Source organism: Thermobia domestica, chromosome 4 (genome assembly GCF_964235325.1).
Source record: "Thermobia domestica chromosome 4, izTheDome1.hap1.1, whole genome shotgun sequence".
Lineage (NCBI taxonomy): Eukaryota > Metazoa > Arthropoda > Insecta > Zygentoma > Lepismatidae > Thermobia > Thermobia domestica.
The window spans coordinates 231,892,093-231,918,572 of NC_137457.1; positions in this window are offsets into that span (position 1 = coordinate 231,892,093).

The following is a 26,480-nucleotide window of genomic DNA, read 5'->3' on the forward strand; positions in this document are numbered from 1 at the left end:
TGTAGGGTGAGTACCTGCACTAATGTCAATTTTGTTTCAGGAGTGTGATTCAAGGAGACAGTTTCCCCTTGATTGTGTATGTTGACCATCTCTCTGCATGGGGCTCAGAGAGAGAATACTGCCCAAAAGAACAACTAACAACCATGAAATAGTGAGATCATTTACAGGCTGCTACCTGTAAAATTTAAATTATAGATTTTTTTTTTTAACATAACTTTGAAACTTATTACAGACTCACTATTTATAGCATCCTAGAGCATGGTTGTTAGGCAGATGGCCCTGAGATCTGCTGTTCTACGTACATAATTAATATTTGCTCTACCGAATTCATAAGAGAGTGGCGGCCCTGACAGGAGAGAACCTAATCTCCAAGAGGGAATAAATAACTACGTTTATAATATTTCTGATATTTGCATTTTATGTAAATCTTCAGTTAATTAAATATTCCCAGCCACTCTCCTTCAACAATTTTTTTTTTTTATTTATTGTGTTGGTGACGTTAGGTAAATAGTAGCTTCGGCTCTGGCCACCTAGCACCTCACAAAATTTAGTGGCGCCTTCAGCGTTAAGGGCAAGCGAGTATATTCTATATACTTAAATGGTCAACATACGGCTTGTGTAAAATTTCGGTATATGTTTGTTTTTCTCTCCCCGAAAATTTCCAAGAACGTAGGTGTCTTGTGTTTTTGAAATTTGTTTATGTTTGAATATTTTTGTCTTAACATTAATAGAGAATTCAGTTATTTTGAACTTTGGGGGGAAGAAACCTTGTAAGTCCGTTTTTCTCGTAAATGGTGATAACGCGAGCACAGGCTCGAAGAGTTAGAAAAATGGATAACGAATTCGTTTTTGAAGAGTTCGCTCAGAGAGCTGGGGAGCTCTCAGAGGAGAGTAATATTATTGACGCGCAGAGTACTAGTGAGCGTCCCGTCAGTGTAGTGGGAGACACTGAGGTGGTGGATACGGTTCCGCCAGTCCACAGTCGGGAACCGGAAGTACCATTGCGGGAGGACAGGGAAGAAACCGCAGAAATTACGGAACGAGGTGTTAGCCCAGCCATTTATGCATGTAGCTCTAAGGGAAGTAACGATCATTTAGCCGCAATGCTAAATGAACTTTTTCAGGGATTAGAGAAAAAGTTAGAGTTGAAACTAGAGGAGAGTACAAGACGACAAGAAGAAAATAATCGAAGTTTAAAGGAGGATTTGAATTTAAAGTTAGTAGAAAGTTCTAAGGGTCTGGAAAAGCTAGAAAAGAAAATTGAGGAAAGTAATAGCACACTAGAAACTAGTTATCTGAGACTAGAACAGGCGGTTGAGTCCAGTAATGCTCGCCTTGAACTCCAGATGGAGGCTGTGAGTTCAAGACTGGAGCAAAGTGAGCGTCAGCTGACGGAGCGTCTTGAGCTCACGACTGCAGAGCTTAGGGGGGAAATACATCATGCCAGAGAAGAACTGTCTGCGCGTGTAACCGAAACTTCGAGCAGGATTGACGAAGTTCAAGAGAACGCTTCTAGCTTAGCCAGACAGTTAGATGAGAATTACACCGAACTTTCTGAGAGTGTTAGACAGGTCTCGTCTTGCGTCGAACAGACCACTCTAACCTTAAATAATCAGGTCAGGCGAGTGGAAGTGAACTTCACTTCCCAACTAGCTAGGATCCGGGGGGAACTAGAGCAGGAAACGCCACTCGATGAGATAAGGTCAGAATGTAACGGCAGCATCCAACAGATGCAAGAGAGCGTTCAGGACGTGTGTGCTCAGCTCGAGAAGAAAATGGAGGAGTGGAAGAGCTCCATCCAGAAGGAGACCAGTGAGGTTATAGAGGGGAGACTCGCTAACATCTCTGTCTCCGGCACACAGGAAAGGCCAACGTCACCAAATGACATCTCGAGTCGCGATCTGCCTGGTTCTCAACCTGGGAACCTTGCTACTTCCCGTGAGACAGAGCCTGTCCCGTCGACGTCTCGCTCATGCAACCATGAGACGAGACAACATCTTGCAACGGCCTTTGGATTAATACACAGGGACGTAACCTTACCTGTGTATTCAGGGAACGAATCTGAGACAGAAACATACAACTTTCTCCAAGATCTCGACCGGTACTTTGAGGTCACTGGAGTACCGGACGAGATGAGGCTCAGCTTCATACCGCGAGCGATCCGTAATACTTGCTACCAATGGTTTCAAGTTAACCGTAACAAAATTCACAGCTATGAAGAATTTGTGCATAACTTTAAACAGTGCTATCTTAGTGAGGAGCGACTGGCAAATCTAAGGGCAACGATCCTCACCTCCCACTTTGACAACCGTGTACACAAATCCCCAGCAGAATATCTGCTGGATTTGTTACATAAAAACAGTATTTTAGAGCCGAGGATGTCTGACGCGACATTGTTAAAGGTACTTCCGCGTCATTTCCCGAACTGGCTGTTTAGGGCGATAGTCTCTTCTCGCCCGAAAACAATAGCTGAACTATTGAATCTTGTTCAGGAACTGCAGTCGTCGATGACGAATCGCGACCAGTTCTTTCAGGGTAACCAGAGGAAAGGGGTCAACATGCTCCAAGTGAGCATCGAAAACGAGGACAATAACCCCTCTGGCCACAGTGGTAAACACGCTGCTCGTAAAAAGAATAGAACGAGAGAAAACCAGCGTCCTTACCAGAGAAAGAGACAGCAAACCACGAACCAAAACAACAACCACCAGCGATCCCCGCCTCGCCACCAGAGCAGCGGAAGTGGGTCGTCTGGCTGGTCACGTGGGGGGAACTCCCACTCCTCTCACAACAACAACGTTCGTGGAGCCCGAGGTAGGAGGGGAGGGATGCGCCAAACGGATAGACAGCAGGGAAATTCCTTCCGTCACGAGGACCAGGAAATCCAGCTGTTGGAGCACTATGACCGAGCGCCTCCTCCTACCAGTCAGAATCATAACATGACCAGGAATAACCAATCCTCTTCTTCTGCTCCCAGAGAATGAGGATGGTCCGCATGTACTTTGGACAACGTTAGGATGACTATGGAGAACACGAGTACATCTGAGTTGACAAATGAAAATTCCAAGTATGTGCGTAATTTAGAAGAAAATCTAGAAAATATTCATTTATATGATAATACGTGTGAAACCGCAGTGAAAGAGATTTTTGAAAATGTATTAGAAAAAGAAGAAGAAAATTGTAATATTTGTTCAGATATAATAGCAAAGAAGCATTTTAGCGAAGGCATGTTCAAAAATAAGTTAACCTTGTTAAGTAGGACAGGAGAACACATTGATTTAGATAGGGCTGTATATGAAGAGGCCAATGGCATTTTTAAGAATTTATTTGATTCAAGTGATGAAGAACTACCCAGTAATAACGTCATCTCACTACCAGAGATTAATGTACTTTTGTTTGGAAAGGAAGTTAATTCATTATTAGATACAGGAGCTACTTGTTCTGCTATCTCTAAAGAAATTTGGGACTCCGTCTCAAATAGCCACCCCACACCCGCATTTTTGAGTGCTAAGAATATACGGGTTACGTCTGCTTTCGGAAGTAAATCAGCGACGATCATAGGCCAGACGCTGTTAGTCATTCAGATACATGGGAAGGAATTTCATACATTAGGCATCATTATATCAGGTCTGAATAGATCTTTGATTTTAGGTTCCAACTTCTTTACAGAATCTCGTGCCGTGTTAGATTATGATACTGGCCTTCTACATCTCAAACATCCTCATGATGTAGAAGTCAAATTTAGATCTGTAGATTGCGAGACCGAGGATCTAGTAGTTCGATGTTTAGAATTGAATGGTGAGTGCGAGAAACCATATAGTTTCATTGAGGAGTTAGATAATTTTGAATGTAATTTTTCCCCGTCAGATGAAGGACGGAAGGCCATACGGGTTAGCGCACAGAATGAGCATAAGACCTGCAGAGAAAAGGCTGCTCGCGCCCCGAACTTGGATGATGGGAGATTCCCAAGTGCCCAAGAAATGGCAGTTCATGTATTCCCACCAGAAGAGTGGCGTAAAGTGAACACACGTGCCTCCCATTCAGATATAGAAGATTTTGTTGCGAACTACTCAGATCTCTCAGCCTCACAAAGAGAGAGTTTGAAAGCTGTTCTTTTAAAGCACCAGGCGCTTTTTGATATCAAGCCAGGTTGCATAACTAATTACGAGCACGAGGTTGGAGTAACGGACGAACGTCCTATAAAAACTAAATTGTATCCTTACCCGAAGAAATTCAGAAATTTAGTATCGAATGAAATTTCGCGTTGGGAGGCCTGGGGTGTGATCAAAAAGATGCCTACCGCTTTTATAAACCCTCTGGTAGTGACGCCGAAGAGTGATGGACGTATTCGTGTCTGTATAGATGGCCGAGCTCTGGCTAAAATTTCAGGGGATCTCTCTGACAGACCTATGCCACCCCTATCTGTTCTCCAAGATATTAGCGACAACTCTTGGTTCAGCTGCGTGGATGCAACTGAGATGTTTTTACAAATTAAGGTCAAGGAAAGTGACCAGAAGTATCTTGGGTTCCTACATGAAGGCATTTCATATGTTTTTCAAAAACTACCGTTTGGGACAAAACAGAGCCTTGCTTCCTGCGTAAGAGCATTAGATATGATAATTGGATCAGAAGCTAGAGAGTACTGCGGCGCTTATGTAGATGATTTAATTCTAGCCGACAGGAGCTTCGAAGATCATATGGTACACCTCGACAGAGTGTTGGGTTTACTCACTGCGGGCGGCCTAACTCTCAGGCTGAAAAAGTGTAATTTTGCGAGAAAATCACTTAACATACTTGGTTTCCATCTTTCGCAATCCGGTATCGGCAAAGATCCGGCGAAAGTGAAGGCGGTGTTAGATTTTAGGACACCACGGAACGTCAAGGAACTGCGTTCCTTCATTGGCTACTGCCAGTACTATCGTTGCTTTAGTAGGAAGTACTCGGAAGTTCTCCATCCGTTGTTCCAACTGCTAAAGAAGAATGTTAGATTCAAATGGGAACCAGTACACCAGGCAGCTATGGACAGGATTAAGCAGATCTTCCAGGAGGAAGTAGTTCTGAAAACCGTCCTGCCTGACAAGCAACTGATTCTCGGTGTATATTTCAGTGTATTAGTGTGAGTGTATGTATTGGAAACTTATGTCATGTATGTTCATGTAATTCAGGGAACTCTGAATTCTCTTATTTAGCTTTGATTATTGTTTGCATTTATTATGTTTATTGTGTGTTTAACAGTGTTTTATATTTTTTTTTATTTAACCTTGGATGTATTGTGAAATTCAAATATTTCAGGAACAAAAATGTGCCCTCCATATGATCTACGTCCTGTACTAGAAAGTACAGCACCTAGAATCATAGGGGGGAAATTTATGTAGAGGGCCGATGCCCGTCTACATCATCTGCATATCAAAATGCAGATGAGGGGCACATTTGCATATGTATATGTAAATATGATAATTTGTGATTTAATTATTTGCTTAATATTAGCATATTCTGTGCATACTTATTGGATATTATTAGTATTGATGTGTGAAACACCGAGCCTAGTACGTAAATATTAATACAATATTGTAATATATTGTATTTATTTCATTGTGTTTTACTCCATTTATAAGCTTATATAATGTACTAATGGGTTGCATAAAATTACCTCGTTGTTGCATAATGCATAACGAACAGGGGATGCTGGAAGAAAATGAATATAAAGCAGAGATGAAGGATTAATTAAAGAGGAAATGAGGAGAATCTATAAGAAACATACTTGATTTTTCTGAACGCTTGGATGAGAGCTAGAGCTGAAAAAGTTTTTTTTTTCTTTCCCGACTGACTGTCGCCTATACTACAGGTTGGGAGGTCTATCCCAACTCAACACGGAAAGAAACACCCAGAATAGAAACTAAATAAGTATTGTATACCCAGGAAGTAGCCTAGAGACTTCCGTTGGTGAATTTACACTGGGTTTGATACAATGTGTTGAAACACGGAGTTCTTATTGTTTAAAATGCCATAAACTTTTTCACGTCTACATGTGAAAATATTGGTTTCTATACGTGTGACTTCCAATGCATCTAGCATCAGCGTCTCTTCCTCCCCCCCTGTTCACCAAAAACCAGTAACCTGGCTAGCGAGCCTCTTGCTAGGTTCCCAGTAGGCAACACCAATTTGAAAATGTATACTTTAATTTGACTCATTTTATGTGTTTAATATTAATATTTACGTACTAAGCTATAATCGTTCTTGGAAAGACCGCATAAAATTCTGTTTATTTTTAACAACGTGTTTCCCTTATCGAGCAAGACATTTAGATCTTGTTTTGTGAAAATTAAATTATTTACAATGATGTTTCCTTCAATCTCTCTCCAAGAAAGCATGGCTGCATTAGTAAGCAGACGGTTTGAACGACTGCCACAGTAATTGGGTAGAATGCTGCTTCTGGGAGAGATGTCAGTTAATAAATTGTATCAATATGTAATCCTTGTATGTTAAACTTTATTTTTATGTGTAATATCATATGTTTCTGTATTTCATTCATATGTAACTAGCAAAGGAAAACAAATGTAGGCGGAAATCATCCATAGTTTCTGCTGTGAGCATTAAGCTTCCGTGTTGTCCGCTATCAGGGAGGGGCAGCACGTATCAGCCGAGAAAGGTAAAGTTGGCTACGGATGGTAGCTGGAAGAAGGGCATTGACACGGGAGACCACCCGCAATATTCGCCGCAAGGCATGAACCCTTTGTCAAAGGGTGGTGGAAGAAGCGAGTTTCTTCGTTTCCTGTGTTTTGCCCAAAACATATACTCGTTTTCCGTGAAGAACGAGGCAGTTGAAGCTAGACTTGTGAAGTAACAAGAGGTAGTTTTGCAGTGTTAATGGGAGTCATCTGACTTCCAGTACAGAGTTCAAGACCCAGGACGCGGTGAGAACAATTTCGGTTCCCCGGGATTTGTCCTGTGAACTACAGTATCGCAAGTGAGTTGTACAAAATTCCTCGAAGAACATGAAATAGTACAGTGACAAACAGTGTATAACTTAACTTATTTTAGTTATACGTCAGTGGTGCTATTCTCTTCAGTGATAATGGAAATTTAAATTCTAAATCATTCTTAACATTCATCAATCTCTGAGTGCTTAGGACTCTCAGTGGAGATCATTTACTTTAAAATCTCTTCACAACCCCAGAGTTAATATGGGACAATTGCAGTTTCCCCAATATGGGAGAAATATATATCGTTACATATCTCAATTAGAGATATAACGCCAAGGCTAGTAACGCTATTATACTAGACCTGTCCTTGGACATTTTAGCACAAGGCTTACAAGTAACCATTTGCTTGTTTAAAATTGGAGCTACTGAACATTCCTTCATAGAATGCGTCACATTCAGTGTACCTTATTTTGTAGCAGAACATTTTCATGTGGTGGAATGATCATCTTGGAGGAGACTGTGTCAGCGAATTGGAACTTTGAGTACGTCGAGTAACATTTTCGAACAGTGCATCAGAAGTTAAAATTCTCTTTATTTTTTTATCTTCACTCTGTGGTTTAAGTAGCAAATAATAGTGAAATATGTTGCTTCGATATTTTAATACATCTCTCCTCTAGAACTGTTAGAGACGAGAAACTAGATAATTATGAGGAGATAAACATAATTGTAAAAATATTTTCTATAAAAGTTTTTTTTTTATTTTTAAAGGTCAGACAGACCTTTTCAAGTTATCAGTTTATTCTCATTCATTTATTAATTTTTTTTTAGGTGTGTTAAATATCAAATATATATCAAATAATAAGTTATGTGTTTCATGTGATAGTGCACTAAAAGGTGAAAAGAAATAGTGTATAATGAGTGATATTATCTCATCTACTATGGTTGAGATGCCTGTTTTCATCATGGAAAATAAATCTGTCAACTCTTACCGGAACAACTGTGTATTCAATTGCTGTAGGGTGAGTACCTGCACTAATGTCAATTTTGTTTCAGGAGTGTGATTCAAGGAGACAGTTTCCCCTTGATTGTGTATGTTGACCATCTCTCTGCATGGGGCTCAGAGAGAGAATACTGCCCAAAAGAACAACTAACAACCATGAAATAGTGAGATCATTTACAGGCTGCTACCTGTAAAATTTAAATTATAGATTTTTTTTTTTTTTAACATAACTTTGAAACTTATTACAGACTCACTATTTATAGCATCCTAGAGCATGGTTGTTAGGCAGATGGCCCTGAGATCTGCTGTTCTACGTACATAATTAATATTTGCTCTACCGAATTCATAAGAGAGTGGCGGCCCTGACAGGAGAGAACCTAATCTCCAAGAGGGAATAAATAACTACGTTTATAATATTTCTGATATTTGCATTTTATGTAAATCTTCAGTTAATTAAATATTCCCAGCCACTCTCCTTCAACAATTTTTTTTTTATTTATTGTGTTGGTGACGTTAGGTAAATAGTAGCTTCGGCTCTGGCCACCTAGCACCTCACACGATGAAAAAAAAATAAAGTTGAAAAAGAATTACTATTTTCTTCAGACCGACCACAACAATTTAACGAAAAAAAAATAAACATTCTTTCTAAGAAAGACAAGAAAACTAGAAAATTTCCCTGAAGAGCAATAGGTCTGCTTGACATTTAAGTTGTATGCCATGTCAACTAAACATTATCTTCCATTTCCTTAATTTCTTGAAGACTTTATATTCATACTGAACCAAGAAGCCTAACCTCTCTTGTGCTAGTTAGTGTGCCAGCAAGGATCAAGTGTTGTAATACGCATTTGGGAGCAAAGCACACATACAACACTTAAAGGGTTGACGGGTTACGGAGGGCGACTTGCTTTTTGAATTTCATCTCATCTCATCATCTTTTACTTCAGTTTCATTTGGGCTTCGGCCCTTGGCTACCTTATTACGATGGCAGACTCTGGCAACACTAACGGACAATCGATTCTAGGACGACATTCCGGATTACCTGCTACACTTCTTGCAAACTCAAGCTCTGCACTTGCACAAACGGTACCCATTTTACCTTCTAATCGCATTCGACACTTTTCATGGGGAAGTCAACCAATATCGTCTACGTCTAGAGAGAGACATCCATCAAATGATTCAATACAGTCAGCAAAACGGATACGGTCACGGTCTCCAATGGAATCTATGGACATTCAAGTCAATACACAATGTAACAATACTGTTACAGGGCTTCAAACTACTACCGTTGCACAGTCAAATACCGATCCTCTTTATCATTTCATTCTTACAGACTACGATACAAAGTTCACCAATCCTAAAATGATTTTTCTACAAATCATGAAATACGTTCCAAGGGTACGGGATACTCGTTCAAATCGTCCCCACTAGAAATGGCTATATTCTGAAATCGAAAGATCCAAATTTTGGAATTACCATTCGCAACAAAGCATCCTACGAAATCTTCGGTAAGAGCGCAAAACTTACAAAATTAACAGATAAACGGCAGAAGCAACCTCCACCACCTCGCAAACCACCCTATCTCTCGGTTATTATTAGGGGTGTTTCCCCTGAACTTACCGATGCTGAAATCCAAGAGGAGCTAAAACAGGAGGGGATTCCAGTAGACAGATGCATTCGCATTCGAAATAACAATGGTCCGACCTACATGGTCCGGGTGGTTTCTAAGTAACAGGAGACAATTTATTATCTGTTACGATTCGGCGCACCAATTTATAAGAAAATACATCGTGTCGAACCATCTAAAACTCAGGGACCTTTACCTATACGCTGCGAAAAATGTCAGGTGTACAATGACCACATTACAGCAAATTGCTCTAATCCATCTAAGTGTGGATACTGCTTGGGTCTACATGAGACCAAAGCATGTCCAAACTTAAAAGGACCACCCAAGTGTAACACCTGTGGCAGTGGACTTCACCCAACGTACAGTTATCGCTGTAAAGCTAAACCAGAGCCAACTCCCGAGCATCCGGAGCTAACAGTACCGCTAAAAACGACTGACACGACAACTAAACCAATCCATCTTACCACCGCTAACAATATAAGATTTTCTCCGCTATATCAGTCTGGTGCTTCAAAATATATTTCCCTTTCAGCGAGCCAATATTCTTCATCACATCATTTCTGCCGCAAAATCCATCTTCCATATCAATCTACATGCAACGTATTCTAACAACTATGTCCATTTTCATATTGGATCTCTGGAAACTGCTGTTTAGTACAATCTACATAGTATCTTTCATTATGGGGATTACTTTCTTATTTGTCAATATTCAATCCTTTTCGCAGCACAAACTGTTATTAGAAGCAATGTTGTTGGAGGAACATATCAATGTCTTTGCGCTTAATGAAACTGCTTTAAAACCGAGCACGGTAGCCCGCATTCCTGGCTATCAACTAGAACGTCATGACTATCATGATCACCTGGCTCGTGCGCAAGGTGTGGTTGCAATAGGCTTTTTTTCCTAACTATCCAGTTCGATCGTATAAACCGCCCGCTTTTAGAACTTTCCCGGAATTCCTCCTTTGCTCTATATATTTTCCGTCCATAGTCATCAATTTTAGTACGATCTATATTCGACCACGACAACCTATCCCGTTAGAGTATTTCGGATACATTGCCAATGATTATCGAAATATTATTATCATGGCGGATATTAATATTCATAGTCGTAGTGATCGTGAAAAAGCAGCCTTTCAACAGTATTTAACTGAATCTCCAGTTCCATCTTCATGTCATACCTTCGCACACCAGACCTATAAGTCAGACTACACTTGATGTTGTCATTACATCTCTGAATCTTCTTACTGACTGCCAGCTTGAAGTTCTAGACTCAATTGGGAGCGATCACCATCCAGTGAAACTAACACTAACTCGAGGAGAACGACCAAGCCAAGAACTCGCTCCTCATTATGTCCCGAGATATGATAAAGTAAATTGGCCTCTTTTCCGGCAAGAGCTTGAGCGCGCACTTCATAGTGAAACGCCTCCAGCTAATGAAACCGAGTTAGCATCCTGTCTTACAACTATCACTATGGCAATACAAACTAGTGCTAAGCATCATATTCCAACCGAACAAGTGCATCCGCACAAACCGAAATTACCGCCGACATATGTTCCACTCATACAGCAAGCTCGCCGACATCTTCGAGAATATTATAGAACTGGGAACGAGGCATATTTGCACCTACATCACCAATGGCAAAGAGCGGTGCGTAATTATCTTGTTACTTATAAACGTCGAAACTGGATAAAATCTTGTAACAACTTATCCGAGGAAGCACATCCTTCTCGCTATTGGAAGCGGCTTCACCAACTTGTTGGCAAAAGCACTAAAATCACCTATCCTCTAATAGCCAACGGTACTTCTCTCTTTTCTGACGCAGACAAAGCAAACGCATTTGCACCTCAGTTACAGGCGTATTTACTCCTACAGCTGTTTCCAAAGGTTGTGAACGGACAGATATCTCTTGTCTTCCTGCCTTACAACCTTCCACGAAGCATATCATTGACCTAGATCATCCTCTTACTTCATCCATCACTGTCGATGAACTGCACTCTGCTCTAAAACGGAAAAGGAATACAGCACCTGGAATCGATACGATATCTTACCGACATATCAAAGAAGCCCCGCCATCTCTCTTGTTGCTCCTTGTCACAATACATAATTTCATCCTCAGAACCGGGTTTTACCCCTCAGATTGGAAAGTCTCCAAAATATGTATGTTACATAAACCGAATAAACCTGTAGATTCAGTAGCTTCTTACAGACCAATCCAACTCACCTCAGTTTTCAGTAAAATACTGAAAAAAAATCTAGTGTGTCGACTTCATAAGTACCTTGACGCCACTTCTCTGCTACCTGTTCATCAAGCGGGATTTTGCCCTGGCTTTTCCATAAATGACCAGCTACTTCGTCTCAGCTCAATAATTACTAATCAATATAACAATGCTTTTCCATCCTGTCTCATTCTCATGGATTTAGAGAAGGCATTCGATAAGGTTTGGCATTATGGCCTCATTAAAAAATTGAAGTCGTTTAATCTTCCTATATGCTATCTCAGGCTAATATATTCTTTTATTTCAAATCGCATTGCTTATGTTACAGTTGGTACGGCACTCTCCTGGCCGATTTTTCCTCTTACTGGAGTACCCCAAGGATCAGCTCTCAATCCTTTACTATATATACTGTATGCTTCTGATACCACGTAATGTCTTCATTTTTCAATATACTGATGACACAGCTTTTCTTGCTCTCGGCAAAACTGTACATCAGCTTAACATTGCTTTACAAACAGCAATCGATACTTTTGTCAAGTGGTGCAAGAAATGGCAGTTAACGATCAACTCCCAGAAAACGCAAGCTCTGGTATTTCTACCACCTAAGCGTCGTTCCAAAGTCCGTAGAAACCCAACTAACTGTTGATGGATATCATGTACGCCCTTCCACCACTGCTACCTATCTAGGCGTGGTTTTCGATTCGAAGCTCAGCTGGAATGCTCACTTGAAAAACTAACGGATAAGGCCAATCTTAGATTAAATCTTTTGCGATGTCTCACAGGAACATCTTGGGAACTAAAAGTCAATGTTTTGCTTCATACATATAAAGCATTCCTCCGTCCGATCCTTAATTTTGGGCATACCGCTTGGTGCAATGCTTCTGTTTCTTTCTATGAAAAACTCAGCATACTGGAACGACATGCTATTCGACTGGCGTATCGAATTAAACTTCCATACCCGACGTGGCTCACAAACGAATATATAGACTTTCCAAAGATCACCGAGCATCTCGCATAACTTCGCCTGAGAGACATCAGCTCTCGCATCCAAACAGGCCATCCACTTTTCTTGGACATTCTTCACACCGACGCTCTTACTGACGCAGCCTATCGATACAAACATTCACCTTTAAATATTTTTGTATATCTATATGTGAAACACGAGCACCTTCCTGCGGCTGAAAGGGAAATATATGATATATACGTCATTGATCATCATATACCGCATCTTTTTCCAACTCAGCACTAGATCTTCACCACTAACAAGGGCTTTCCAATGTGTTCATTAGTCCGAGTCGCCCCGGGACAGAAGATTTAACCCTGCATCAGTCTCACTAACCAAACTCTGTTTGTGACGTGTTAGCACTCACATAATCATCATCATCGTAATTATCATTGTTCTTTATTATATTTATTATGTATTCGAATTCCTATTAGCACCTTAGCATCTCAATCATATATCTGCACTCAACTTTACATAATGGCTGGAAGTAGAGGTCATTTTGCTCCTATAAAATAATTGATGAATAAAGAATTATGAAGTTAACCCTATTCCCGCACCCTTAAAAAAAACTAATAAGAATTATATGTGTATATGAATGACTTAATATAACAACAGCACTAGGAAGGTTCTAATTCATAAACAGGGAAAAGAGTCATAAATATCTTTGGAAAGAATTGTAACAAAAAAGGGACAATTATTAACATAGAGTTAAAGTGGTTTTAGTTCAATACCTTTGGAAGGAACTGTAGCAGAAAAGAGACATAAAGCTAAAACATTTTTATTCAATACCTTTGGAAGGAACTGTAGAAGAAAAGAGACAAGTTTTAACATAGAGTTCAAACATGAGTCGTCTAGTTCCAAAACGGCTCTTGTTCATTTACAGCAAATCCCAGAAAAGTTAGAAAAAATGTAGGATACGCATGCTTTGTAGAACTGGGAGAACTTTAGTGTGTTCATGTGAAAAACTTAACCATTCTCAAATATTTTTAGTTCTACAAAATACATCGATCCTACAGTTTCTCTCGGTTTTCCGAGATTTTATATAAATGAATAAGAGCCATTTTGGAACTGGAAAATGCATATATTTAGTGCAATATCTTTTTTGGAAAGAATTCTAAAATTTTAAAATTTTTTAATTCGATACATTAGGAAAGACTTGTAACAGAACAGAGGCTTTTTTCGTATCATAGAATTAAGCGGCGTATGATGTAAACTTCGAGATGAGAACACAGTGATTCAGTTGGCTGCAGTGTAGTCAAAAGCTTTGATATATTTTGAATTAAAACCCATTATAAGTTCGAGTTCCACTCAAGACAATGACGTTTTCAATCTCCTCGATATTTCTCCGTTCGTGTCCTCGTCGAGTTTGATAGTAATCGAAAGAATAAGAAAGGGTAAACTGAAGGATGTTCAGTATCTCAGTTTTTTAAAATTTAAAAAAAAAAAAAAGAAAAAAATGGCAGAGTGCTCACATCTGGTACTTGAGATTTCTGATGTTCGTTTCATATACAACATTGCGTCCGTGGATTTTCTCGGAGTTCTCCCGTCTACGTTGATATTCTCATTTCACCAATTATTTCACATTTGTTCACTTTTGTTAATTATTCGTTTCATTTAGCCTAAAGGACATAAACATGGAACGTTAATGATTTCATTTCATTTAAAGTTTCGGCACACACACACACATACACACACACTGTCAGTGTCTGTCTATTTTTCTTCTTCAAGTTTTATGAAAACATAGACATGTAATCAAAAGTGACAAAAATCAACAACTTTTGGTTTGAATGTTTATGTAGATAGAGCAAAAACAATAAGTTATAACCACAACCGGTTCTTCTGGAGTCCGTTTACCGCACTAAGAATAGGTACTGTCTTCTCTCTTAAACCTTTGTTCAAACCGGAAATAGCAGAGATCAACTACTTCTGGTTTTGACTTCCACCACTATAGAGCAAACACATCAATAGACAGCAACAAGTGGTTATCTGCAGTATATTAAGCGCTCCAAGAAGATATTACATCTCCACTCTAATCTCTCTGCTAAAGCTCGAAACAGTAGAAAAGTAGTATTGTTAGAACTACACAGAGTATTTGGTTCTGAGTGACTATGAGATATCATGTGACCGGATAATGACATCGATATAATGTCAAGGGGGCCAATGTTCTTGGCAGAAGCACTTGGTTGATCTCCCAAATTTTGCGTGAAACTGCCAAAATTAAAAATTTGGGATACTATTATAAGAACCGTAGTATACTGTAACTCTGTAAGTTCGCTTGGTCCCTGTCGTCCCCTTTTATGAGTAAAAAATTGATAAAAATCTAAATTCCGGAATATTTTGAGCTATTTTGTTCTTTCTGATGAGGATTCATCACGTTATATGATTTTATGGATAAAACTGTGTTCATTTTATTTCTTAAGAAAACACTCTTAAATTTTGGGAGTGGTACATTGGCTCACCCCTTAAATTTGGGAATTGTCAAAAGCAAATAAATAAATATTGATAAATGTTCTCCAGAATAATACACTCTACACGTCATTTGTTAAAATGATTGAAATTAACACTTTCAATAAAAATAATACAATAATGTATAATTAAGTTTTCAAGAAACTGAGTTCTCAAGTATAATACACATTGAAATTTTAAATATTTTATATCATGCTTTGAGTCTGGCTTATTTTAAGTCCTACACACACGTACACTTCCTTCAAATATAGACTAAACATGGATCAATTGTATTCAAACACCTTTGTAATTTTAAACTTAACCGATAAAAATCGATGAATTTTTGGAACGTGCAAATATCGACAAAGGACATTGACACAGTCTGCACTATCACCGAATGAATAGTGTTACCAATCCAATACAAAGTTATATTTTTAAAAATGGTGCTACATCAGGTTATTAAATATTTTAAATGACATTTTAAATGGAAACATACAGTACAATATTTATTATTGAGTATTGCAAACTAACTAACAACTCTACAGTATCTCAAACATCCCTAAAAAACCACATTTTGGAGGCTTTTAAAACTAACAACGCAAGTCAGACGGACAAACCAATGCATATCGCAAGTACCTTAATGTCAAATACTATGACCACGATATCACTTGATTCTAACAAACAGGTAAAAAAGTTCATAGAGATTAAAACTTCTACTTCCTTCAAAAGGTTTTATTTCGAAAGAGTGCTTAGATAAGTATAATATCCAATCACATAGATGATTTTCAATACATATAAAGATCAACATGCTATTTACAGCAACTTGACATCTTAACTCATTCTGGAGATAAGATAAACATGAGCAGAGATTTCCATACTGATTAAAATAACGTAGCTGTGGGAAACCGTGTAACATGGGTTCCTGTCACCACGGCATGGCGCGTCCTCAGGTTGCGGATCGAAGAGAAGGCCTCTAGATATAGAGGTTAGCTGCAAATATACTGAATAAGCAGTCGCGGAGAGACAACTAGAAGTGGTCCTCCAGCTTGGGGATTTGGGTAAGGTACTTATTCAGAAACATTCACAAAAGCCTTGGACAAGGACTGATAAATTGGCACGACCCCAGCAAAAGAAAATAGACATGAGATTTGGAACATGTAATATTAGAAGTCTTTATAGAGCAGGCGCGTTAAAAATCCGTAATGAGTGAGTTAGAGAAATACAGGATGGACCTAGTAGGAGTTCAGGAAGTTAGGTGGGAAGGAAATGGATCTATTAATTCCGGAAATTTTACGTTCTTTCACGGGGAAGGAAATAAAAATCACCAATTAGGAACAGAGTTTTTCGTTCACAAACGAATATTACTAGCAATTAAGCGGGTTGAATTTGTTATTGACAGACTTTCTTTTATTACCCTTAAGGGTTGGTAGTGTGATATTATTGTTTTAAATGTACATGCCCCAACAGAAGATAACGGTGACGATATAAAACACAGTTTTTATGAAGAAGTGGAACGGATATTTGACCAACTCCCGCGATACTATATGAAAATTCTATTAGGGGACTTCAATGCGAAGGTAGGACGAAAGGATATTTTCAAACCGATTATAGGGAACGAAAATCTGCATAAGGAAAGTAATGACAACGGTGCTAGACTCGTGAACTTTGCAACATCCAAAAACTTAATCGTGAAGAGTACAAAATCCCCACATCGCGATGTTCATAAATACACATGGACCTCACCAGATGGAAAAACACATAATCAAATTGATCACGTTTTAGTAGATAGAAGAAGGCAATCTAGCATAATTGATGTCCGTCGTTTAGAAGGGCTGATTGTGACACTGATCACTACCTGGTAGCAGCAATAATAAGAAAGAGATTATCGTTGAATAAAAGAAATATTCAATGTCCGAAAACGGAGAGATTTAATTTAAAGAAATTAGATGAGAGCGAGGTAAAAGAGGAATATTAGATTGAAGTCTCGAGTATTTGGTCTAGGAATTAATTCGTGCGGGTGGACAAGAGATGGCGCAACGAACGGAGCGTCCCACAGTTCCGTGTATCCACATATGTGTTGCAAACCCCTGTCATCGCGTATCGTTCGTAGTATAGGGCAGTGGATTAAAGCGTCAACAACACCAGTTTGTAGTTAAGTGAACATGGCGCAATTTGTGCCTGATAAAGTGTTTTTGCGGGGTGTCCTGCTGCATTACTTTAACATGCAGAAAAGTGCGACTGAAAGTCATCGTATTTTGGTGGAAGTGTATGGTGACCATGCTCTAGCTGAGCGAACGTGTCAGAAGTGGTTTGCACGGTTTAGAAGTGGTGATTTCGGCTTGGCAGACCAAGAGTGAGCTGGACAGCCAAAAAAATTTCAAGACAAAGAATTGACAGCATTGCTCGAGCAGGATTCGTGTCAAACGCAGGAACAACTTGTAGCAGCATTAGGCGTTGATCAAACAACAGTCTCCAAACGCTTGAAAGCCATGGGAATGATTCAAAAGATGTCACATTGGGTTCCACATGAATTGAAAGACAGAGACGTTGAAAGACGAAAAACCATTTGCAAATTGCTGCTTCAACGACAGAGCAGAAAGGGGTTTCTGCATCGAATTATTACGGGTGATGAGAAGTGGATCCATTACGAGAACCCTAAACGAAAAAAGGCCTGGGTGAAACCAGGTGAACCAGGTCCATCACAACCAAAACGAGATATTCACTGTGCAAAGGTTATGCTGTGCATATGGTGGGATATGAAAGGTGTGGTGTACTATGAGCTGCTGCAACCGGGTGAAACTATGAATGGAGAACGTTATCGATGACAATTAATGCGTTTGAAGCAAGCTCTGGGCAGAACACGACCAGAATGGGAGAACAGACATGATAAACTTATTGTTCAACATGATAACGCTCGCCCACATGTCGCAAAACCGGTCAAAACCTATTTAGAAAATGTCGGATGGGAAGTTTTACCCCACCCGCCGTATTCACCAGACGTTGCTCCTTCGGACTACTACTTGTTCGATTGCATGAACAACGATTTGATTGGACAGCGGTTTACTTCTTCAGAAGATATCGAAACATGGGTCTCTGACTGGATCGCTTCCAAGGATGAGGACTTCTTTCGCCACGGAATCCGTACATTGCCTGACAGATGGGCGAAAGTGGTGGCTAGCGATAGACAATATTTTTCTTAAGGTATTTATGTATTTTGTGTTTGTACTACAGCTTCAATGTGTGCGTACCAACCGCACGAATTAATTCCTAGACCAAATAGATTCTCGGCTTTACAAGATTCGGAGTGCACTAGTGTTGAGGACACTTGGGTTGAAATTAGAGATAGTATTAAAATTTCAACAGAAGAAAAATTGGGACACTCGGAAATAGGAACAAACTATGGTTCGACCAGGAATGCATTAAACTAGCAGAGAAGAGAAACCAGGCAAAATTACGTTGGCTACAAAATCCGAATGAAATAACTACACAAAATTTCGCAGATATTAGGCGGGAAACTTTTAAAACTTTTAGAATAAGGAAACGCGACTTTTTGAAAGCTAAAATTAGGGAACTCGAAGATAATAGTAAAAATAAAAACATTCGGAACATGTATAAGGAGATCAACGAATTTAAGAAAGGCTATCAACCTCGTGCTTATATATTAAAGAAAGCTGACGGAACAGTTGTCATTGATACGGATAGCATCTTAAATAGATGGAAAGATTTCTTTGATAATTTGCTGAACACGCAGCCAAAAACTAATGTGCGTGGAGAAAAGGAGATACACACTGCAGCACCGTATATTCCTGAACCTAATCGAATAGAAATAGAAACCGTTATAAAGAAATTAAAGAAACACAAATCTCCTGGTGTAGACGAAATTCCGGCTGAGCTAATTTTAGCTGGAGGCGAAAAATTGTGGAACAAGATACACAAACTCATTCTCCTTATCTGGAACAAGGAAGAATTGCCACTAGAGTGGAAAGAATCAATCATTGTTCCAATTCACAAGAAAGGCGACAAAACTGACTGTAATAATTATCGAGGCATTTCTCTTCTGCCAACATCCTATAAAGTCCTTTCCAATATTCTATTAGCAAGATTGACCCCATACGCAGATGAAATTATTGGAGACAATCAATGCGGATTTAGACGAAATCGATCAACTATTGACCAAATATTAACCATTCGCTAAATACTCGAAAGTAAGTGGGAATATAATACCCCGGAACATCAACTATTTATTGATTTTAGAAAGGCTTACGACTCGGTTAGGAGAGAAACATTATACAACGTTCTTACAGAACTTGGAATACCGAGAAAGCTAATAAGATTAATTAAGATATGTTTAAATGAATCCCAAAGTAAAGTCCGGGTAGGAAAATTTTTGTCCACGATCTTTCACGTCGAAAATGGCCTGAAACAAGATGTGTTGTCGCCATTATTATTCAACTTTGTACTAGAATACGCTATAAGGAAAATCAAAGATAGCAACCAGGGCCTAGAGTTGAACGGTATTCACCCGGTTATGGCATACGCTGATGATGTGAATTTAATAGGGGATGACATAAGAACAATAGAAAGAAATGCAGAGATCTTATTAAACGCTTGCAGGGACATGGGTTTAGAAGTAAATGCAGAGAAAACTAAACACGTGGAAGTGCGTAGGGACCGTAATACAGCAAATTATAGATGCATTAAAATATTAAATAATGCTTTTGATAAAGTGGATACTTTCAAATATCTAGGATCAATATTAACAGACGAAAATCATATTCACGAAGATATTAAATGTCGACTAAAAGCAGGGAATTCATGTTATTATTCAGTTCAAAATCTCTTGTCGTCGCGAATTCCGTCAAGGAATTTGAAACTTAAAATATATAAAACGATAATCATGCCTGTTGTTCTATATGGTTGCGAAACATGGTCGCTTACTCTGAAAGAAGAACATAGACTGAAAGTATTTGAGAACAAGATCCTGAGACGTATATTCGGACCCAAGAGGAACGGAAATGGGGAATGGCGGAAACTTCTTAACGAGGAACTACATAATTTATACGGTTTATCCAACATTGTTAGGGTCATCAAGTCTAGGAGGCTTAGGTGAGGAGGTCTTGTAGGTAGGATGGAAGAAAGTAGAAACGTTTTCAAAGTTTTGACTGGAAGACCAATCGGAAAACGATCACTAGGAAGACCTAGGAGCAGATGAGAGGACAATATTAAGATGGATCTTTCAGAGATAGTAATACAAAGTAGAAACGGGATCCAGTTGGCTAAGGGTAGAAGTCAGTGGAGAGCTTTTGTGAACGCGGCATTGAAGCTAGTTAGTTAGTTAGTTAGCTGTGGGAAACTGTTTGAAAAAAATGTTGCTTTCGTCTGCTTCTATAATATTAGAGAAATAGTTTTTGATAGTTGTAATTATAACAACTTCTCCAAATTTCATATTTTTAAGTACAATGTTCATCATATCATGTAAATGGGTTGATATATCAAATTGCTGTAAACGGTATTATAATCCACGAATTTACTAGAGACCATCTATGTGGTTCGATGTGATACTTATCTGAGTTCTTTTACGAAATAAAACGTTCCGCAAAAAGTACAATTTTCAATTTGATGTAATTTTGTTCCTATTGATTAGGAATACGTCATATCATAGTCATAGAATTTGACACAGAAGGTGCTCATATGCACGCTGAGTGTTTAGGGATGTTTGTGATAATGTAGTATTCTTAGTTTGTTAAATAAGTGTGGTAATGTAAAATTTGTTTAACTCGTAGTTCTAAAATATGTAATGTCCTGATAGTGCCATTAAAAAAAATATATCCTATCTTCTGTATGTTTAGTTGACAACACTGTTGATTGAGTGGTATATCCTAACGGGGTCCGAACTTTGAGTTGGTGTCTGATAAAAGCTGAGTCGTAAGTCATGCAATATTTCCAAAACCCAAACACTAGACACATGTGTGTGCTGTGATCGACTGTAAGTACAAGTTTAAACTGACCTGAGAGGTAGCGTGACAAGTGGACTATTTAATACTGAGGCTGCCAATCCGTCAGTACCTTCAGTCAGTTTTTAGTGGCAGTGACGATAAGTGTTCAACAACGTCTGTAACTGTTTGAGTGCGAACTCAGGCATAACACTGCGGCAGTAACCCAAAAACATCTGTTATGCAAAAGAGATAGAGAGAGAGAGAGATCCTGTCATCACTTTTTGAGATTTTGCATCGCAATTTATTATTTTTGTATAGCATTTTCACCAGCAATAGGAATTGGAATTATTTATTTTATTGCTTTACGTTGACATGAAATAAAATAAAAATAAACCATTTTTTTTCTATATAGCAAACAGATATGATAATGGGAAGCCACATAGAGGAAAAGTAATGATATTTCTTTTAAGTACTTGTGTACATTGTTTCTCGTGATCTTCCCATTCCCTCCTTCATTCATCTCCAATTATTCCATCATCATTCAGTTGCCTTAATAATCCTTTTTGTTTTCTGATGGGCGTAATTGTGGGAGTTTAACTGAGAAATTTCATTTTATTTCCTTTAAGTACTCACTATTGTACCCGATTTTGAATGTTTCCACAGGGAGCTGTTCATTAAGTACTGAATACGTAATGCCGTAAATACGAAGCCACGAAGTAAACCTATATTTTTATGTTAAATCAAAATAAATTAATTTCATACGTTAATTTCCTAATAGCCGATGATGCACGGACTTTTTTCTATTTTTTAAATTTGAAACCTGAACACTACTCTTCTATTTCATTTCAGTAAAATACAAGAGGAATAATATTTTTTTTGGGGCCGATGCTATCAAATAACGACAGTAAATGTCATTTATGAACTATTTATCCGAGTGTTTCAAACAAGCGAAAAAAAAACATGCTACTTGGGTAAAATCGGATCGGTCAAAAATAACCCCATCCTAGAGACACAAGAATTGGATTATCGCTGTGTGAGGTGCAGGTAGCCAGAGCCGAAACTACTATTACCTAAGCACACCAACACAAATAAAAAAAAATGAAGTGGAGTGGCTGGGAATATTCAAATCAACAGAGATATTTACATAAAATGCAAATTACAAACATCTGAAATGATTTCTTCCCTCTTCGAGATAACGGTACTCTCCTGCAAGAGCCGCCACTCCCTCAATTTAAGTCGGTAGAGCATAAAATTTTAGTAAATGGGAACAGCAGATCTCAGGGTTATCTGCATAACAGCCATGGTCCAGACGCTACTATAGTGAGTCAGTTCAAAATTACCAAATAGGTTAAAAAAAAATCTATGCTAAAACTTTACAGGTAGCAGCCTGTTTTTGAGCTCACTATACTCATGACTGTTATTCTGGTTCCTTGGGCATTAATATTCTCTCTGGGCCCCATTCAGAGAGCCGGTCAGACATACACAAAACAAGGGAAAATGGTTCCTTGTATCACCCTCCTGGAAAACAAACATTCTCATTAGCAGTAGGTACTCACCCTGCAGCAATTGAGTTGAACACAGATTCTGGATAGAGATGTTGGTTTTATTTCCAATATAAAAGCACATTAAAATGGGAGCTGTCGAGGTATACTCACTCCACTACACACACACATTATTTGCTTCGGTAGTGCACTACTATAACACTTACACGATTTTTATATATATTTATATATATATATATGCAACACTTTTTTTCTATATATTGAAAAAAACAACAAAAGAGGGGAGGACGAAACTGGATAAATTAAGGTCTAGTTGACCTTAGTAATAAAAAAATATATATACAGATTTCTTAACTCCTCATTCTTGAAGAGTTTATAGTCTCTGAACAGTCTCAGAGGAGTTATCAATATTCACACAAATTCTTATCTGGTATTAATAAGTTACTAGACGAAAACACAAAATTAAATGATTAAATCGCATGGTTATCTCGTGGCACAGTTCCTGTAGTTAAACAGACGGTTAAAACACGCACACAGTTCTAGTTCCACGTTACAAGTCCTTCCACATTCTTATTCCACCGTGGAAAGGAAAGTGTCCTTCACAATGTTAGAAGACTGGATAACGATGTTTCTCAAAATAGACATCTAGAATGTCCATGAAGGTATTCACATACTGATGCAGGTATCCTTGTACACAAGTCCAAGGAAGGCTCCGTGTTAAAGACGATACGGGCCTTTTTAAACTATCTCTACTAGAGATGTCTTACCATACTTGTTTCTCTGGAATACTTAAACTGAAATCCCTTCCCCATAGTTACGTGTGGGGTTTTGATAAGATATACACTTATCTATACGTGACGGTTAGCACTTAAAAAAATGGTTATAATAAAGATTTTCAATGGTTAAGCTCCATGATCAACTGCAGTTAGTTGTAAGTCTTAGTTGCAAACACTGCAGATAAGTGCTCTTGGTTACCACATTATTGGAACACTCGAAAGTGATATGTAGAATTTTAAGTTCACTACACACACGAGTTTATAGTATATATCACGGGAAAATCCACGGGGACTAATGTCCACACGTTCCCGGGTTAGTCGCCACTGATATGCAAGAGACGATATTTTACGTGTTCTCAACACTGAATATAAGAACGAACTACACTTGTTTTCTCTCGAAAACAAGTATATCTATTCACAAAAACTAGGAAAGGAAGAAACTCGCTTCCTCCAGAGTCTCTGACAAAGGTTTTTGTCCCTTCAGGCTATCTTCTGGGTGGTCCTTTCTGCAAAACACCAGTTCAGCCGCTTCTGGTGGCAAATTCAACCCTTCACCTCTTTGACAAGTGCTGCTCTATGTACAAGACGAACTTTGGAATTTTCTGCTCCTAGCAGAAATCTATGAGAGTTTCTATAAACAATATGTTTATCTTACTTATTTCACACTTATGGAGTAGAAAAATACATATTAAAATACACAGAAATAAAGAACAATATTCATACAATACATTGTTATACTATTTATACACTGTCATCTCTCCCAGAAGCAGAAGTAAGCCCAATTTCCTGCGGCTGTCCTTCAAGCTGTCTGCTGCCAATGGCAACCATGTTTGTACTGAGAGAGATAGAGGAAACATCTTTATTTATTTTTACTTTTGATAATTACAAGATCCAACTGTCTTGTACGAATAGGGATCACGCTGATAAAATAAATCAGAAATTTTGAACGGTATTTCCAAGAACGTTTTGAGCGTAATACGTTAATATTAATTTTATACATAGAAAATAAGTCAAAACAGAGTAAAACATTTTAAACTGGTGTTGCATCTTGGGAACAAACTAAAGGTCCGCTGGCTGACGTTACCGGTCCTGGGTGAAGAGGGGGGCGGAAGTGACGCTAGAGCTCGCTACATAGAAAATCACACCTATAGAAAACTAAAATCTCACATGTAGAAGTGAAAAGTTTTATGACTTTTGAAACAATACAAATGGTGTGTTTCTACCCACTGTATCCAAGTCAGTGTGGTTCCACTAAGGAAGTTTGTAGGCTACTTCCTGTGTATAAACATTCTTATTTAGTTCCTATTCTGGTGATTTCTATACATGGTGAGTTGTGAAGACCTCACATCTCGAAGTCTAGGCGACAAGAAGTCGGGAAAAAAAACTTTTCTCAGCGCTAGCTCTGTCTTCCAGCATTCTGAAATCCATGCATGATTCCTATAGAATATGCCTATTTCTTTTCTAATTTATCCATCGTAGATGAATTTTAATATAATTCTTCCTTCATCCCCAATTTTAATATACACATACATAAGACTCGGTAATTAGATGCAACCCGTAAATACACTATAACTTGCCTATAAAGGAAATAAACACAATTGAATAAATACAAATTAATACAATATTGTATTAATATTTACGTACTACGCTCGGTGTTTTACACATCTTTACTCATAATATCTAATTACTATGCAATAAGTATGCTAATATTAAGCAATTAATTATACCACAAAATCATTTATTTACATATCAATATGTAAATGTGCCCCTCATCTGCATTTCGATATGCAGATGATGGAGAAGGACTCGGCCTTCTACAGTTTTCCCCCCTATGATTCTAGGTGCTGTACTTTCTAGTACAGGACGTAGATCATAAAGAGGGCACATTTTCGTTCCTGAAAATATAGGTACACAAACATCTAAGGTTAAAAAAATATCAAAGTAAAACACACTTTAAACATAATAAATGAAATATCAATGCACAAAAGCTAAATATCGAGAATTCAGTATTCCCTGACTTTACTTAAACATGAATGACATAAGTTCCCATACATACACTAATACACTAGTTTACTGAATACACACTAATACTAACACTATTTACACATGTTGTCAAATCTGGGTTATGATGCATCATTGTGTGACCTGTTGCATCTCTATTGACCAGTACCACTGTGATCCTTTTCTTCTCTAGAAATGAATGGCTTTAAGAGAAAAGCATTCCTGGTCATCTTGACCTCTTTTGTCGCTGGATCCCCTAGTGTGTACATATTCCGGCCAGTGGTAGCGACAATTTGCCATGGCCCCGAGTACAAGAGCAAGAGCTTTTTCGACACACCTGCTAGAGCATCCGACTTGGGGAAAACTCTAGATAGAACAAGGTCACCCACTTTGTACTCTACAGTACGGTGTGACTTGTCGAAGTTACGTTTTCGTGCAGGAGCATTCCTTTTGTGGTTCTTACGAGCAATTTCAATGTAATACTGCACGTCATGGCGTTGGTCCACTTCTGGGATCTCAAATAGCCTTGCTATGTCTCTAGACATAGACTGTCCGAAGTGACACTTAAAGGCTGACACGCCAGTGGTCAGGTGTTTCGCCGAATTTAAGCACTTCTCAATTTTATCCAAGTATTTGGGCCACAATCTTTGGTTATCATGGCACAATTTACGTAGCAAACGTACTGTCGCCTTGACAGCCACTTCTGCCATCTCACCTTGCGGATAATATGGCGTTGAAGTGATGTGCCTGATACCAAGATCTGCTAATTCATTTTTCCAGCGGTTAGACTGGAAAGGTGACCCTCTGTCTGTCAAGACTAGTTCCACACTAGGGTTCACTTTTAGGTACTCCTTTAGTTTCCTAATTGCAGTGGTAGTGTTGGCTTTTCTACACGCATACAAACCAATGAGTTTCGAAAATGCGTCATAGAATACTAATATATAATGGACTCCCCCAATTCCCTTGGTTAGAGGCCCTAACCAGTCAGCGCAGGCCAAGTAGCCTGGCTTCTCAACAACTACGGGATTCAGTGGTCCCGGACGATAACATTTGGGA